This window comes from Meriones unguiculatus, assembly GCF_030254825.1.
Source record: "Meriones unguiculatus strain TT.TT164.6M chromosome 13 unlocalized genomic scaffold, Bangor_MerUng_6.1 Chr13_unordered_Scaffold_28, whole genome shotgun sequence".
Taxonomy (NCBI): Eukaryota; Metazoa; Chordata; class Mammalia; order Rodentia; family Muridae; genus Meriones; species Meriones unguiculatus.
The window spans coordinates 8,836,412-8,854,164 of record NW_026843644.1 but is presented as its reverse complement, the minus strand read 5'-3'; the positions used below and the strand labels follow the sequence as shown (position 1 = coordinate 8,854,164).

Sequence of the window (17,753 nt, the reverse complement as noted above, 5' to 3'; positions counted from 1 at the left end):
ATTATTTATTTTTCAGAAGTATTTCTGCATTCACATACAAGTGTCATGGCACTCATGTGGAGGTCAGAGGACAACTTCTGAGAGTCAGCTTTCTACATGTTGGTTCTGTGGATTAAATTCAGGTCATTGGGTATGGCAAAAAGCATCTTTAACCATGGAGCCATCTCACAATCCTTCCACCCCCTGCTTGACCTCATTACTGTGAAGAAATGTTTCCTCACATGCCTTTTCTGTTCTCCATTCCGGCATGTTTTTGAAAACAGTATGTGAGAACAGACAAAGAAATATAACAAAACACTATACATATAAAGATAACAAAGTGGTACTAACCAGATAACCTGGTTCTTTCCTGAAAATGCCACCATACTGGCTTTGTTAAGTGATTCTTTTATTATAGTCTCTTCTCATTTGGAACCTGGGCCTAAATGTGGAAGTCATGCTTTTCAGCCATTATATATACTCCAGACTCCCATGCCTTAATCTTAACCAGGCATTTTGTCCTTCCTAGATTCCTACTTCCACCAAAGACACAAGAGACCAGTCTTACCAAACTTCTGTAGGACTCTAAATCTTCCATTTAGTCTGAAACCTAGGATGCTGTGAGCAAAGTTGTTACCAGAACAAAACTGTAGAAGTTCCTCTCTGATTCTCAATAGAGGAACATCGAATGACAAAGAAACAATTAAGGAAATGTTCAACATCCTTAGTTATCAGAAAAATGAAAATCAAAACAACCCTGAGATCTCACCTTACACCCATCAGAATGGCTAAGATCAAAAACTCAAGTGACAACACATGCTAGAGAGGATGTGGAGAAAGGGAAACCCTCCTCTACTGCTGGTGGGAATTTAAACTTGTACAACCACTTTAGAAATCAATCTGCTGCTTTCTCAGACAATTAGGAATAGTGTTTCCTCAAGATCCAGCTATGCCACTCCTAGGCATATATCCAAAATATGCTCTAGTACACAACAAGGACATTTGTTCAACCATGTTTGCAGTAGCTTTATTTGTAATAGCCAGAAGCTGGAAACAACCCAGATGTCCCTCTGTTGAGGAACTGATACAGAAATTGTGGTACATTTACACAATGGAATACTACTCAGCAATTAAAAACAAGGAAAACATGAAATTTGCAGGCAAAATGTGGGAACTATAAAAGATCATCCTAAGTGAGGTATCCCAGAAGCAGAAAGACACACCTGGTATCTACTCACTTATAAGTGGATATTAGACATATAATATAGGATAAACATACTAAAATCTGTACACCTAAGGAAACTATGCAAGAAGGGGTACCTGGGTAAAATACTCAATCTTCATTAAAAAGGCAAATGGAATGGATATCATAAGAGGAATAAAACGGGGAACAGGAAAGGAGCCTACCACATAGGGCCTTCGAATGACTCTATCCAGCATGGTATCAAAGCAGAGGCTGAGACTCATAGCCAAACTTTAGGCAGAGGGAGGGAATCTTATGAAAGAAGGGGGAGATAGAAACATCTAGAGGGAACAGGAGCTTCACAAGGAGAGAAAAACAATCTGGACACAAGGGGGCTTTTTCTGAGACTGATACACCAACAAAGGACCATTCATGGAGATAATCTAGAACCCTTGCACAGAGGTAGCCCCTGGCAGCTCAGTGTCCAAGTGGGTTCCCTACTAAGGGGAACAGGGACTGTCTTTGACATGAACTCAGTGGCCTGCTCTTTGAACACCTCCCCCTGAGGGTGGTGCAGCCTTACCAGGACACACAGGAAGACAATGCAGCCAATCCTGATAAGAACGGACGGACTAGGATCAGATGGAAGGGGAGGAGGATCTCCTCTATCAGTGGACTGACATACAGAAATGGGAGGAGATGAAAGAGAGAGGGTGGGGTTGGGAGGGGATGAGGAATGGGGCTATGGCTGGAATACAAAGTGAATAAACTATAATTAGTAAAACAATAATTTCTCTAAAAGAAGTTCCTCTCTGCCCTTCAAGTTAATAGTTCTTCCCTGCCCAGGGATCTGTCCCAATTCTCACTTCCCTCTCTATCCTTGCCCTGATGAGAAGTGGAAGTTGGGAGAATACCAGAAAATGAGGAGGAGAAAAAGAGAGAGAGGAAGGAGCCACACATTGGATCTCTGCCTCTAATCTCAGCATTCAAGAGCTGGAAGCAGCAAATGACATGAGTCCCTAACAAAGAATAAAAAGCGGGGGTAGACTCAGATGTTAAGATCATGGGCTGCTCTTCCAAAGGACCTGGGTTGGGTCCACAGCACCTATGTGGTAGCTCATATCAATATGTAACTCCAGCTTGGGGGAATCTGCTTCTCTCTTCTGGCCTCTATGTGCATGCATGTGGTGAACAGATACAATGTGAGCCAAACATCCACACACATAAAATTAAAATAAATTTCAAAAACACCTAAAATAGTTTAAGGAAGGAAGGTTCTATTTTTGCTCACAGTTTGAGAGTACAGTCCATTGTGGGTGGAAAGTTTATGGTGACAGCATAAGGCATCTGGTCACATCATGTGTGAAGTCAGGAAGCAGAGAAAGAAGTGCCAGCAATCAGCTTTTTTTTTTCTCTTTATGATTCAGTCTGGACTTGAGCCCAAGGGGAAGTGCAGTGTGGGAGCTACTATGTCAACACCCTACAAAGCAGGGGTTCAGGTAACTTTAAAATCACACATCACAGTGCATCCCACAGGACACAGGAAATGTCTCTATCACCTACAATGGTATGATCAGAGCACTTCCTTCTAACTCCATTCTGGGTTTATTCAGTGGTTTGGGCTAGCCTGGAAATCTTGCCAAACTGCATAACGTTCTCCTGAGGAACAGTCTTCCAGATTCCAAAGGATGGACTTGCAAACTGACTTCTGTAGTGCAGCACCATCCACTGCTGGGAACTGCCTTGGGACAGCTCTGGAATTCTACCCTGCAGCTGCCTGGCAGAAGAGAACCTGGATTTAGCCAATCCAGGGTGGGGTCAGAAGCAGAGGAAAGCTGGTAGATGCTGTTGCTGCTGCTGTTGCTGCATACTAAGATGCAACACTCTGACACGACTGGGAGAAAAGGCTCAGAGCCTACAGTACTAAGGACTTTACTGATAGGCACAAGTCCCCTTCCCACACTTGAAGCTGATGAAAGAGAGACTAACTCACTTGAAGATGAGAGGCATCTGCCATTTCCAAGAGTTGCAGAGTAAAACCTCCCTATAATCAGCTACAGGTTTGAGTGCCACTCCCTACCAGAGCCACATTGGCTTTCAAGATTCCTGAGAGCTATTTTGAGTGGTTTCAGTGCTCACGATCCTGGCAAATTTAGCCATTTTTCAGACAATATTTAGATTCTGACACAAGTGTGAACTAGATGACTTTTCAAGGCACGGCACAATGTTCAGTTTAAAGCTTTTATTTCCTTCTCAGAGCATTCTCAAAGTCCTCTAACCCCTTTGTGTGGCCTCCGGGAAATTTCCCTAAGGTTCTGCACACACTCATGTGGGGACGGGGCAAAGGGAGAGGTAATGAATGAGGGCAAACCCTCATGTGTTTTGGGTCCTGAGGAATGTGGAGCTTGCAAAGACCCTTTACCTCTGCAGCATATTGAATTTCCAAGATGTGTGGACCAATGCATCATCTGAGGCATTTCATGCTCTCTGGATGTTCTTAAAGTTGGCCTCAAAATACATGGGAGTGTACAGCTACAGTCCCTTGCTCCCTCATGAGTGATAACTAGGAGCTGGCTTGCATGTCAAACCTGTTGTGGCTGAAATAATAGCATATCTGCAGCTTTGCTTTAGGTGACTCACTTAAACAGTCTGTAGTGACTAAGATTACAGACTGAACAGACGGAAGGGACAAAAGGCAAATTGCAAAAGTGCTCTTTTTCAGCTCAGAGAAGCCTCACTGTATTTTCTTGACAGCATCCTACTCACCAGACACAACAAGAGACATGAAAGCTGGCATGGCAAACACTACAAAACAATCCTGCCTTAACACTGCCCAACAGACTTCTTGCTCATCAACAGACAAACTTGCTAAAGAAGGCATAGCCTTGTCCACCTGTTCATCATGGATCCTACCCATGTCCTTCTATTGAAAACCTTTCTCAGGCTGCAGCTGTGGTGACCTTATGACTAATCGGTTCATTTGTACAACCTACTGGTCATATTCAGTTCTCTCAGCAATAGCTGTCTCTACTCTCCCAACAAACTCAAAGTGAGGAAGCTGGCTGCGCTTTCTGGCTGGAGCTTTGAGTTTGGGGTAAGGCTTCTGGGGTAAGCCAAGGACACAACAGATGCAAGGAATAGTGGGCTCCCACACTTCTCAAATCAAGTATACCAGTAAGCACTCACCTTATTATTCACCTGAACAGTTGTTTCCCTGACTGGAAAAGAAAAGTAAGACAACCCAGAATCTTCTAGAAATAAGAACTGTCAAGAGTACCTTGGGAGGAGGGGACAATTGAGTCATTACCTTAGACCTTCAGGAGTTTTCTTTCAACTTGGGTTCTCTTAATTTCCATTTCCATGATCCCATTGCTCCCACCCTCCAAGAAAATACTACTTTAATAACTGGCCTCTTGACATGGCTTGTGCCAGGCTGGAAAGTTCCCAAAGCTTTTACACAGCCCTACAGAAAAACAGGACATAAACAAGAAAATGTATGATGTATAAAGAGCAGGCTTGTGAACCACATTAACAAGGGCAAGAGTTGGAGAACCAGACATGGGAGGAAGGGATTTTCCATGGTACGACTTTCTTGTTAGTTTTTTGAGAGTCATTTTTACTCTGTAGGAAATGCATCTGTATTTTGAAGCTTATACAGTATGGCTTTCCATCTCCTTATCACACTCAAGCACTCAGGGTTTGTTTGCCATGAACTGTCCGTCTCAGTTATCCTGGGAAGCTTCCTCCTACTCCTCCCTACCTCCACCCACACCAGGACTTCTGAAGATATGTGGAAAGGTGATTGGGCTCAGGTATTCAACAAATGTGCCCTTGTGTATGAGCTGTAGTGCAAGACACAGGAGTGCAATAACTCATACTTTGTTTTATCAGGCACCATCTGATAGGAGAAAATTTCCAAGGTCATTTCCTTAATGCTCTATGTCATTTTAAAAATATTAGATGTGACATTAAAAAGAATACTACAAAAAAAACATTTATCAGGCACATTAATCTCTGCCAATAAAAATATTAAAATATTACAATAAAAATATTAGAGAATTTCTAAGGGACAACAAGAAAGAAACTCTTGCAAATGATTACATCTTCCCGAAGACGGTAAAGAGGAAAATCCCACTTTCTAGAACAGTCAAGATAGCTCATCTCTATCCTCTATGACTCCCATAAGATGACTAAGAGCCCCTATCAGGCCAGTCCAGCTCTCCAGACTGTGAACTCTTTACCAATATCTCCATATGTAACCTAGAGTCTTCCACCTGGGAGTGTTATCTTCACTTCCCGGAAAATGCTTCTTCCTTCATCTGCCTCAGTTTCCTCAAAGAAGACAAAGATAAAACACCCGAAGACATCACAAGTGAACTCCATCTGAAGCCTGCCAGCCAGTTCTACTAGGAAGAGCATTTTTTGCTTCCAGGGTGGGGTGGGATGGGAATGCTAACCTTTGACATACCCATCAGAGAACAGTCCTGTGTGGGAACCAGCCTTCAGTTATGGCTCTTATGCTATCGATGCTCCATGAGGAAGAGACACCCAAACTCTTAAGTCTTGGACCTTGCTTGGGGGTCTCACTGGGCAAGACCCTATAGGTACTCCCTAGGTCCTCTTGAGTCTCAGCAAGCTTATTCTAGTGGATGGTGTACATAGCCATTAAACTAGCTTAACATAGAGCAAGCATCCATGGGACCATACAATTTATCCTAGCACCTAACATAACATATCAGATCTGTTAGTACAGAGCTATATAAACAAACATTTCACAGCCCCCAAATTCTTCAAGACATTTGACAAAGATAAACCAACAAAATGTATTTCAAAGAAAACAGCAGGTGGAAGTAGAGGGTTACTTTTTTTTTTTTTTACTCTGGCATGGAATGCAAACTGAAAAATGAGCTGCCTTGACCTTTTTTAAGTTACACAATCAAACACGAACATACAGCATCAACAGCTCATAGAAGAGCCTCCGGATAGGTGGTATACCAGATGGGGATGACATTCATTGCCTTATTGTGTGGCTTTGACTCCAAACAAATGAGCTTATTTTACTTTCTTACATCAAACATGGTCTTGAGGCTGGGAGTGTGACTCAATTGGTAGAGTACTTACCTAGCATCTGAATCCCAGTATTGAATCAACAGCACTGCATAAAACCAGGGTTTCAACACATTCTCAAGATCCCAGCACTTGGGAAGTGGAGGCAGAAGGGTGAGATATTCAAGGTCACTCTCCGCTATACACAGAGTTCAATGACAGACTGAACTTCAAGATATCCTATCAAGAAAAAGAAGGAAGGGAAGAGGAAGGCAAAGAGGGAGGGAAGCAGATAGGCCTCATCTTCAGGATGAACTTCTCATCTCTCTTCATGGAAAGGGTCATTTCACTTTATCAGCTGAGGAAAACTCTATACAAATCCACTGAATGTAATAAGCGATATCTTTCACAGAAATGTTCCACACTTCATATCAACATTTAATTTTCACTCTGTGTATACATTCAACTACACAAACATGCTGTTAAATCATTTCATGTAGAGAACTGATAGCATGGAGAAAACATTTGGATTGACTAGAGTTGCCATCAGCAGCTTTCATTATGACCTACTGCTCTTGGGTCCTGAAAGAGCCAGAAAATGACATCTGTGTGCCAAAATATTCATTAGAATTCCCTTCTTGGTTATTATTCAGAAAGAAAAGTTCCCTTCTGGCCACCATATTTGGTATTTTAAGAGAGATCATTAATACACCAGATTTTTTTTCAAGGATCTCTCAGAAAACAAGATTGTGTGCATACCTTCCAAGAAAACATCTTGGAAGAGTCAAATGTCTGCAAAGAAAGAATCATTTTGCACCATGAAATTCATGAAATTAGCTGGTCTTCTCTGTCCAGACTTCCTTTTCCAAGCCATGGTCTCTTTGAATAACTGGTTCTTGTAAGTAGGACTGGAAGTTCTGGGGAGCATGTGTCCAGAGGAACTGCTTAGAAAACATGACTGCCTTTTTCTGTGTCTCTTTGATATTCATCTCTCCCTGAACAAAATATCTTAGAATATTGGAGTTGGGGTGGGGTGTTAGAAATCCTCAAGTCTAGTTCTTGCATATGAATTATGCCAAACCAGTCTATCAACTGCTTCAGCTTTCTCTTCTCAGTTGGAAAAAGAACAGGAATGGGCTGGAGAGATGGCTTAGTGAGTAAGAGTAGTTGTTGAGCAAACATGAAGACTTGAGTTCAGATCCTAGGGACCATGTGAAAATCCAGTGTGTCTGTGCTGGGAGAATGGGGAGGGAGACAGAACAATGATGGGGACTTGCTGACTGCCAGCATAGCTCTTGAGATCCTGTCTCAAGAAACTGAGAAGGGAAAGGACAAAACAAGGCACTCAAACTCTTTTTCTGGTTTCCACATTTATCACCAGGCACATGCACCTGTATCAATGTAGGAAAACACCACAAACACACACAAACACAGACACAGACACACACACACACAAGAACAGACACCTTTTGTTTTAGGAGAGGGCATCCTTAGTTGTTACTACTTTTAAAAGTGGCCAGTTAATGAGCATTGACTGTACTGCCAACCAGGGGTTGAAGCTTTCCTACACCTTGTATCATTCACCCTTACCAGCCCATAAGGTAAACATGATTCCCCTGGCTTTATACCTAATGAAATAGAGACTGATGTTAAAGGCATTTGTCCACAATTACAGGGCTCGGAGGAGGGAGAGTCAGTGTTCAAATTCAAGGTTGCCTGATTTCAATACCCAACCCCTTTACTGTCCTCTCTACTGACTGCCAAATGAAACAAGGCCAGAGTATAAGTCACCCAGGCTCTCTTGGACTCTCACATTAATTCAGGGCTTCAAATAATGAGGTGAGTGAAGAGTCCTCCACAGTGATAAAGCAGACAGGGGTGCCTGTGTCTAAGAGCAAGATCTTAAAGGCCTGGCTATTTCCTGTTATCAGCTTGTCAGGTCTAACCTGATAGTTTACTCTAAAGCTTCCTAGATACTAGTGAGAGTCTTCTGACTTGGTGTTAATGATTTGTCTATCATGTAATAAAAAAGTGGTGGAGAGAATTTGGGATGGATTTTTATCTGGAACCAAACTATTAGTTTGGAGGACATTTTTTGTTGTTGGTCCTTTTTTTCCTCAATCCAGGTCATATAGTGCTGGACCATGAGTGTGGTCTGTATTAGGGTATCTGATTGTTGTCTAGAGTGGCACAGATGTCTACAGTGGCATGGGAATTACTGCATGGAAACACCAGCTTCCCACTTTGGGGGGGGGGCTTTGGCCTTTCAGAAAAACCAGCAAAGTTTAGATACAGTTGTAATATTGCTTATAAAATCAATGAAACGAACAACTCCACATTTGGCTAAGGCCGAGGATCTGGCTTGCTTCCATGTATGTGGACCTATCTGCATTGCCCCCGTGGCACACCTGGGTTGGCTACCCAGAGGCTATTTAAGCTGTGGGCTGGCTTTCCCTGGGGTCTGAGGATTGTTCAATGTTCCTGAATAAACTGCATTGAAAAAAAAAAAAGAAAAAAGAATATTTCCTTTAATATTATAATTTGTTATAAAGAATAAATTTGTTATCTAGAAAAAAAAATCAATGAAACGAAATGGAGCCTTCGGTGGGAATATTTAAGTTTGTTCACCTAGGGCCAATGGAAACTATAGGCACAGAAAATCAGCTTCCTTCTCTAGGAAAAAATAGTATACTTGGAATGGGTATAGATAACCCATTTGATCCAACTCTCAGTTTCCTCTTTGTAAATAGGGTCTCTGATCCCCTCTGTGAGCAGTATATTCAAGGCCAAGCTGACTTAACAAATATCACCTCCATGGCTAGTTGTTCCAATGTCAATACCTCATTCTCTATCACTCCAATCCACTCCAACATCCTCTCTCATCTGGAGCATCCCACTGGCAATATACCTGATGCCTGGAACAGGACCCAGTACAAAGTATATGCAAAGGCTGTAAATTATTAAATGAATGAATAAAAACCATGGGGTGGGGAGATACGTCAGTGGGTAAGGTGCTTGCTGTACAATCACAAGGACCTGAGTTCAGATTCCCAACTTGTATATAAAATGCCAGGAGTAGCAGTATGCCTTTAACCCTAGTACCGAGAAGATAGACAGGGGTACCTTAGGGCTTACCTGCTCAGCCAGTCCAGCTGAACTGGTCAATTCCAGGTTCAATTAGAGGCTCTGTTTCAAAAATGAGGGCAATAAAGAAAGACACTGGACAGTCTTCTGGCATAATCATGGGAACACATGTATGTGAGCATGCACACACACATACACACACACACACACACACACACACACACGAAATTCTATTTGTCCTGAATTAGTGACCCTGTCACATAATTGTCTGAGATCTAGCCACAGTACTATGTCTCTGAGGTGTTAGCTATGCCCTGTTCCTGCAAATTCCTTCAACAAGTATTGAATTGTTGGGACCACAACAAAATACTAAGGGCTGGTAAATTAAGCAGTAGACATATGTTTTCTTGTGATTCTGTGGGTTGGATGTCCCTTCTCCTTGGCTTACAGATAGCTAACTTCTCTCTGTGTACTTAGGGATGGGCCTTCCTGTGGACACAGAAAATGGTGGGCACATCTCTAATCCCAGCACTCAGGAGGCTGAAAGAGTCTTAAATTCATGGCCACAAAAATAAATAGAAACAAGAAGGTACAGATTAGATTAAGAGACACTCATATTATTATTTTCTTCTTGTTTTAAACATTCATTTATTCGTTTGTTCGTTTTTCAAGTTTATGTGTGTGAGTGTTTATTTGTGTGTGTGCATGTACACCAAATTCATGCTAGGTGCCACTGGGTTTGGAGGGCAGAAAAGGGCAGCAGAGTCTCTGGCACTGAAGTTATAGATGTTTGTGAGCCATGATGTGGATGGTGGGGAATAGACTGTAGTTTTCTTTTCTTTTCTTTCCCTTTCTCCTTTCTTCTCTCTCTCTCTCTCTCTCTCTCTCTCTCTCTCTCTCTCTCTCTCTCTCTTATTTAAAAAATGGTTTTTCAAGACAGGGCTTCTTTGTGTAGCCTTGGCTGTCCTGGAACTTACTCTGCAGACCAGAATGGCCTGGAACTCACAGAGATCTGCCTTCCTCTGCATGCCTACAGCTGGGATTGAAGGCATGTGCAGGCTTGAACCCTGGTTTTACTATGAGAGCAGCAGCAGCAGTAGCAGCACTCTTAACTGCTGAGTCCTGGCTCCAGCCCTCTTAAATTTTTCTGAATTTCCTTTCAAAGTCAGGTCCTGAGAGTCTGAGGGTTAAGAGTTTAACATATGAATGGTGAATACAATTCATCAGTAATTCCAGTTCTTTTTCTGAATTCCAAGGAGGACTTCTTTTGGTGTGCTTGTTTCTAGAAGGCTTTCTTTCATTCTTTTCATTTGTTTATTTACTATTAAGTTTGTGCTGTTGTTTTGATTTTTGCAGCAATGTCTCAGTATGCATCCCAGGCTGGCATTGAACCTACAGTCTTCCTGCCTGAGGCTTGGAACTACAAATTCACACAATTTGACTTGCTCTCTGCTGTTCCCGGTGCCCAGTAGCACACTGCAGCTCCTCCTGGATGCCTGCACAGGCCACCAGAACACCTGTTTCATGCTGCCTCATCACAAGCTGGCTTTCTTCCCATTGCTACAGCTTGCCTTCTCTCTAAACACCTGCCCTTCTGGCTGCAGTTAACCCTTTTGTTTCTGGCTGTTCCACTAGATGAAGCCCTGAGTCTAAAACAAATAAACCAGTCACCTTTTGTTCTAATCTGTTATGTATCCATTTTTGGAGATGCCTAGGTATGACAATGTATGAGCTAAACAAAGTGGAGTGGTCTCAGGAGCTAAACACTCGAAATAGCAATGGTGCCATGCCATGCCCAGAGAGCATCCAGTTCAGTTAGTTTGGCAAGGTGGTCTTATCAGAGTTTCTACAAAGTTCATGTGTTTGTAATAGGCTAAAGAGGTTAAGGATCGCTGTTCTAACTGGTGTCCATCAAACTGACACCAAAGGTTACCAACTAGGCTCAATGAAAAAGCAACAAGAGCCTGGCAATCCTGGACCACGTGCAACTTGTGTAACTTGAGTGAGCATTTTTGTTGTTGTTTTTCAGAACAAGGTTTCTCTGTATAGCTCTGGTTGTCCTGGAACTCACTTTGTAGACCAGGCTGGCCTCAAACTCAGAGATCTGCCTGCCTCTACCTCCAGGGTGCTAGGATTAAAGGTATGCACCACTACCGCCTGTCTAACAATGTGAGGGTAGCTCATGACTGTCTTTGGTGGAGTAGAGCAATCTGGATGGGAGGTGGAGGGTGGTGTTCAGCAGTCACTCTGGGATCATCTGAAGCAGGACCTGCAGGGTGCTGTGGATGACAGTCAGTCTTCCTGCAGTCAAAAGAATACAGTTGACAGGATGCTGGCCCATACCACAACCAACTTTATTTGCTGGGTTTTAATAATATAAGAATCTTCATTTTATCATTTGTACCTTTTGCATGAGTTTGAACAGTTTCAGAATAAGCTTTCAAATACTGTTAAGGTAGTGCAGGAAATGAGAAACTGAGCAACAGAAGAGAACGAGAGGAACAGAAACATTCAACTATTTACTGTTGGAGAAGTTATCATAGCACCCATTTACAAGAAGATGTAAACCTGACATGAAGCCCCAACATATAAAACAGAAAAGGAGTGGAGCTGTTTTCCTGGAAGTAGAAGACAGAGCCTGGCTAGCTTTCTCCCCATTGTCACCCCAGAGAACTTCAGATTTCTTTGTGGAGACTGAAGAAAGCAGCTTGCAAGGCTGTGTGCATCTTATTTCATATGCATGCTAAACAACTGGCTGGCAGTTTGGAGAGAGAAATCCCTGCCTCTCATCATAAGCAAAAATAAATTCCTTTACATTAAAATGTTTAAAGAATAAACAAACAAACAAACAAACAAAACATGACATTATTTTAAAAAGTGGATGTTCTAAGATATTAAGGCAGAAAAAGACTGCATATAGACCATTGAAGATGTAAATTATGAAGGTGGCAGAAGGGAGCTATGTCAGAATTATACCTGAGCCAGTTTGTAGTTCCTTTATCCCAGCAGTGGGGATTCAAAGGCAGGCTATTGCTTTGAGTTCCAAGCAAGCCAGCCCTTCATAGCGACTCATATATACATACACACATATATACATACATACAGATGGATGCTTTTAATTATTGAATTAACAAATTAACAGCTATATCAGTTCCCTTGGTGTTATATCACCAAGTATTACAGATATCACTCGGTAGCCAAAGCCTTAAAAGGGCAAACACAAGTCTTTTATTCCAACCACAATTATTAATCTTAACTCTCAGACCACACATTACACTTCTCATACACACATATATTTAATGTTACAGAATTGTAAATAAAGGGTTAAAAGGATAACAGGACTCCAATGACCTTAGTGAAAGAGCCCAGAGTTATTGCAAAGAGCTGGTGTCACTACAGTCACAAAGCTGATCCAGCACAGAGCAGAAGCCCTGGGGAAGGAATCAGGCATTCAGGTGCGCCTTGAAGACATGCATACCTGATGGTCTAAGGACAGGTTGATGAGTGCCATTCCCCAGGGCAAGGAGTTCCTCTTTTTACATGAACCAATTGAAGGTTTGCATCCTTTGTTGGTCTTGTGTGTTTGGTATACTCACAAGCCTGTTTTATTTTATTTTATTCTGACAGGGTTTTGATATATCCATGTGTTCCCAATTTACTTTGATAACTTCATAGGTGCTAGTATTTGCTGTGTGTGTTATTTATAAGTTTTTGCTTCATTCTCTGTGCCAGTTGTTTACTTACACAAACAAGACATGGAGTCATTCTGTTTAAGCTTTTGCACTCAAAATGTATCCTACTGCTATTTACAAATAGAACCATTTGAGGCAAGACACAGGCTGAATGTTAGTGTTCCATACAATAGGAAATATTTGGATCAAGACATTGTCTGATCTCCATAGAAGGAAAAAGTCATTTTATATTTTACACACACACACACCAGTCAAAAAGAAGCAAACAGCCTCTCTGGAGTGACTCACCTCTGTCCAGTCCACACAGACAACACAGAACAAGCTTTAATAAAATGAACCAGAAAGTTCAGATTATAGTAGGAAATGAAGCATGAAGAAGATTCAGCTGACAATTATAACCATGTTATTAGAACAAGATAATAAATTAAGGATTTTTTAAGTACTCAAGATATAAAGGACAGTATGAGAACCATAAGGGCCTGTGAGGTGGGTCAGTGGGCAGAAGCTCTGCACAGGACTGACCTCCTGCACTCTCCCCACTGACCCCCAGCCTACATCGGAAGGAGAGAACAAACTCCCAACAGCTGTCTTCTGCCCCCACCTGTATGCCCACACCCACAAGCCCAAATCATAGTCTTTTCTTTCTTTCTTTCTTTCTTTCTTTCTTTCTTTCTTTCTTTCTTTCTTTCTTTCTTTCTTTCTTTCTTTCTTTCTTTCTTTCTTTCAAGTAAGGTCTCTCTATGTAACTTTGGCTGGCTTGGGACTTGCTATGTAGATCAAACTAGCCTAGAATTCATAGAGATCCTCCTACTTCTGCCCCCCTCACGCTGCCAACATTTTGCTTCCAATTATTTATCCTAAATAAGTCATAAAATGACCCAAAAATAAATGCAAAAGAAACATTTTTAATGGGAAAAATAAAGGAAATTATATTGTGTAACAGCAGACAGGAACAGTTAAACAAATTGTGATGTTTTCATCTAATGATAATCCATGCAGGAAATGAAAATGCTGTTGTATAGAGATGGATATATATCCATAAAGTCAGTTGAACATCTTCCAGAGTAGGGTCCAAGGCTTTGTGATGACCTTTAGTTAATCCCAAATACTGTACCAGGCTGGTCATAAGAGGGTCTCTGTCTCCTCCGAAATGTCTCAAGTCACAGGTTTAGCAATGGGAAAGACTTTAGTTGAGCAGCTGAACCACAGTGCTTATACTTGCCTTGAATTCCCTGAAGTCATAAGAATCCCTCAGATGAAGGCTAGATGCCTGTTCGCTGCTTGCAGCTGCCCCTAAGCTCGTGCCCAACCTGTCTTTGGCAACTTTGTCTGGTAAGTTGAAGTTCTGCCAGAGTGAGGTTTTGGCTGGATGTCTCTGTGGCTATGGGACAAACTTTGGAAATGAGTGAGAGGCTTGGGCCACTGTCAATGAGGCCAAAGTAGTCTTTGCTCTTGTCAGTTTCCATAGGCCCTTCAGACCACCGTGAACCCACTGGCACAGGATTGGAGCTTCTAGTCATTTCTTCTTGCATACATGCCTTGTGCCTCTTCAGTGCCTGGCACAGTTCTGAGTTACTGCTTAGCAAGAAGTACTTGGGGCCAGGATGGTCTGTTGCTGAATTTATGATCTTCTCTCACTGGGAGCCTCATGAAATTGTTAAGATCAAATAGGGCATGGAACTGGATGGGACTGATACTACCTATATCAAGGGGTCAACAATTGAAGCCTTGTGGGGACATTCTACATGCTATGTAGGCTACTTTCTTCTGAAGCATGAGCTGCCTCTATCAGGTTGTGTGTAGACTCAGACCCAGGCCCAGTTATTTTCATTGTGTATAATTCTCTTCTTCTGCAAGGAAGAAAAGATCCTGCCCCTTAGCTAGACTCTTTAATGCCATTCTCAGACACTTCCATCCTTCAAACCAAAGAGCTTCCAGATATTCTATACTAGCTAGAGACACAAGCAACTCAGAGTGTTCAAATGGCCAGTAAATCTTTCAGGAAAGCACAATAATTGATCTTCCAGGATTGGCTGATCAAGACAATACACAGCCTACTACGTAGGCATGTATATGGCGCCACCTGGCCTTCAAGCTTAGAATCTAGCACTCCTCACCTGCTCTGGAGGTGACAGAAAGCAAGGACAAAGGAAAGGGAGAGAGAGGCAAGGGAAGGGAGCATGAAAAAGACTTGGGAAAGAGAAAGGAAGAGGTGCCTGGAGGGGGAGAAGGTACATTGAAGGTCTCAGGCCCTCAGAGGCGCACAATTCTGGCTGCACGTCTGTCTGTCTGTCTTTTGGTCTCTGGCCAGCAGCTGCTCGCTGCACAGCATGAGGGCATCCAGTAACTATCCTGGCACAGCAAGCCATCATGCAGTTGCGGGGGGGGGGGGCAGTTGGCATCTGCAAACTGCTTTTTTTTTTCTTTCTTTCTTCTTTCATTAAGGCTATGTGCTGACTCCCACATAGGAGAACTTATTAAACTGCACTTATTAAACTGTCCACCACTCTCAGGGACCATGTGTGACAAACAGCAGAGGGTGATACAGCCCCACTCATGGATGCTAGGGTCTAGTGAGGACTTGGGCTCCTAGCTGAGAGTTTCTCAGAGACTTGAGAACATTTTGCTGGCTTTGCCTGAGTAGCTATTTAATACCTGCAGCTGCAGCATAAACTCTCTACTTAGAAAGTCTCCAAAGAATGCCTTAGCTCAGGTTCGGTGAGCAACCCCCATAAAATTGGGAGTGTATTGGGCAATCTGAGAAGCCCATGCTTGCCTACCTACTGGGGCTCACCCTATCTCTCCTGGTCTGGCCGCCACGCAAGGTGGTGAACCCAGGACACACGCTGTGTACACCCATATGGACAACAGAACTCGTGACAGATAAAGCCGTGTAAAGAAATGTTGGCTTACACCCACACTGAAGTTCTGTCTTCCCAAAACAAGAAGCAAGACACCAGCACCCACAGGCCAACCCAAACCAAGACCACCCTTCCTTAGATGCATGAACTGAAAATGAATCAGCATTGAGACAGTTTATTGGTTTGCTTTTTCCCAGGTCACATATTTTAAGTAAATAGATTATAAGAGACATAATGTCTTTTCTTCTTCCACAGGTGGTAATCAGGCGCTCTCCTCTTTACACACACACACACTCACACATACTCAACCAAACAACCTTATAGCTCGCTGAGACCTTCACTTCTTAAAGTAGGGGATGGTGACAATATAATTTCCTTTAAAATGCCCTTAATGCAATATATAATGTACAAAAATATCTCTACATATTTGAAGTTATAAGAAAAGCACCTCTTGATACAAACAAACTTAAATATGACAGTTACTTTTGTATAACAAGCATTGCACTTTTACTCACTGGGTTTTGGAAAGTTCAAGTAGTAATGAGGCTTATTTTCCCCGTGAGAAACCAGTTTGTGAGCAGGCTAGGCAGCGGCTCAGAACCCTGCCCGAAGAGTAACAGTCTGTACTTCTCAGTGTGTGTGGTGAGCCTGGCTTGATCTTGGGTTCCTCTACCTCCGTTAGGGGCAGCCAGGCAGATCTCTGCAGGTTTGTCTCAGTCCTCCCTGGTGCAAAGCAGGTGCCAAAGGGAAAGTACCCCAACTGTTCAATGCTGCCACCCTTAACTAAATCCTAAAGCGCTTAGGGATGACTCAGTGGGTCCCGGAGGCTGCGGTTGCCTGTGTCTGCTCTTGGGAGGACATCACAGACGGGGCCTGGAGGACCTCCGGCAGGGAACGCCGGCATCAACGGCCATAGCCTTGAGGGCCGATCTTGTTTTTGGGGGCAACAGGGTCCTTCCTTTTGTCTGTCAACTGGTAGATCTGTTGGGCCAATTTCTGCAACATGCAGGTCCCAAAGCGGCATCGAGAGTTGTGGGAGCCAGGGTTCATCATCTTGCGGTAGCGTTTGACTCGAAAGTGGGCTGAGCTTGGAGTGCTGCAGAGAAGGAAGGACACTTGAAACTTAACCAACCAGGGCTTTGGCCCTAAGCACCTCGGACCAGGGCCAAACAGAACCTGAGGGACCTGGGACCTGCTCCCTCCACCAGAGCTGCAGTCTGGCCTGGACAATCCTCCCGGGGCCTGGGTAGTCGAAAGGGCACATCCTCTGCAGAGGTTGTAGTTACCTGGCTTGTGGAGTTTTAGATGTGCTCTCCTTCTCCTGGTCCAGAACAAAAGTCTCCATAGGAACTGTCTCCCCACCAGTGAGTTCTGAGGAATCGCTGCTGGATGCCTGCAGTTCCATCTCTCCACTACTTAGTGCCAGCTTATCCCACCTAGAAAACACAAGCAGGTGTGTTTGGCTAGAGTTCAAGTGATGTCCCGGCCAGCTCCCATCTCCACTTCCTTCTAACCCCTCCAGGCCATCACTCATTGTTCCATGACTGCCATGTATTAGGACTGAAGAAAGCACTGCCCCAAACTCACTGCAAGGACACATCCTCTGGCTGTGCAGCATCCACGCCTAGAAAGGCGAGTGAACCCAGAAACATCAGGATGATGGAAACCAGCTTCATTCTGTGCAGATGCTCAGATACCCTGGAAAGGAGCAAGAAGCTGAGGGTTTTCAAACGGGCCAGCTGCACAGCCCTGGAGCAGAAGGAAGGGCAGTGGCAGGAGGGGGAGCATCTTGGCGGCGCTCTGCCTGGTTCTGCTGATTTTCTCTTCTTGGAGCAGAGAGGCACCCAGAGGCTTTTGGGCTGGTCAGGTTGGTGACAAGCAAAGCAAAGGAAGCCGGAGTGCCAGGCT

At 43.3% G+C, this 17,753-nt stretch overlaps 1 pseudogene; it reads right to left on the bottom strand.

Moving 5' to 3' along the window:
- Positions 1 to 16,655: 16,655 nt before the first annotated feature.
- LOC132650730 (pro-adrenomedullin-like) lies at positions 16,656 to 17,521 on the bottom strand (annotated as a pseudogene).
- Between the last annotated feature and the right edge of the window lie 232 nt (positions 17,522 to 17,753).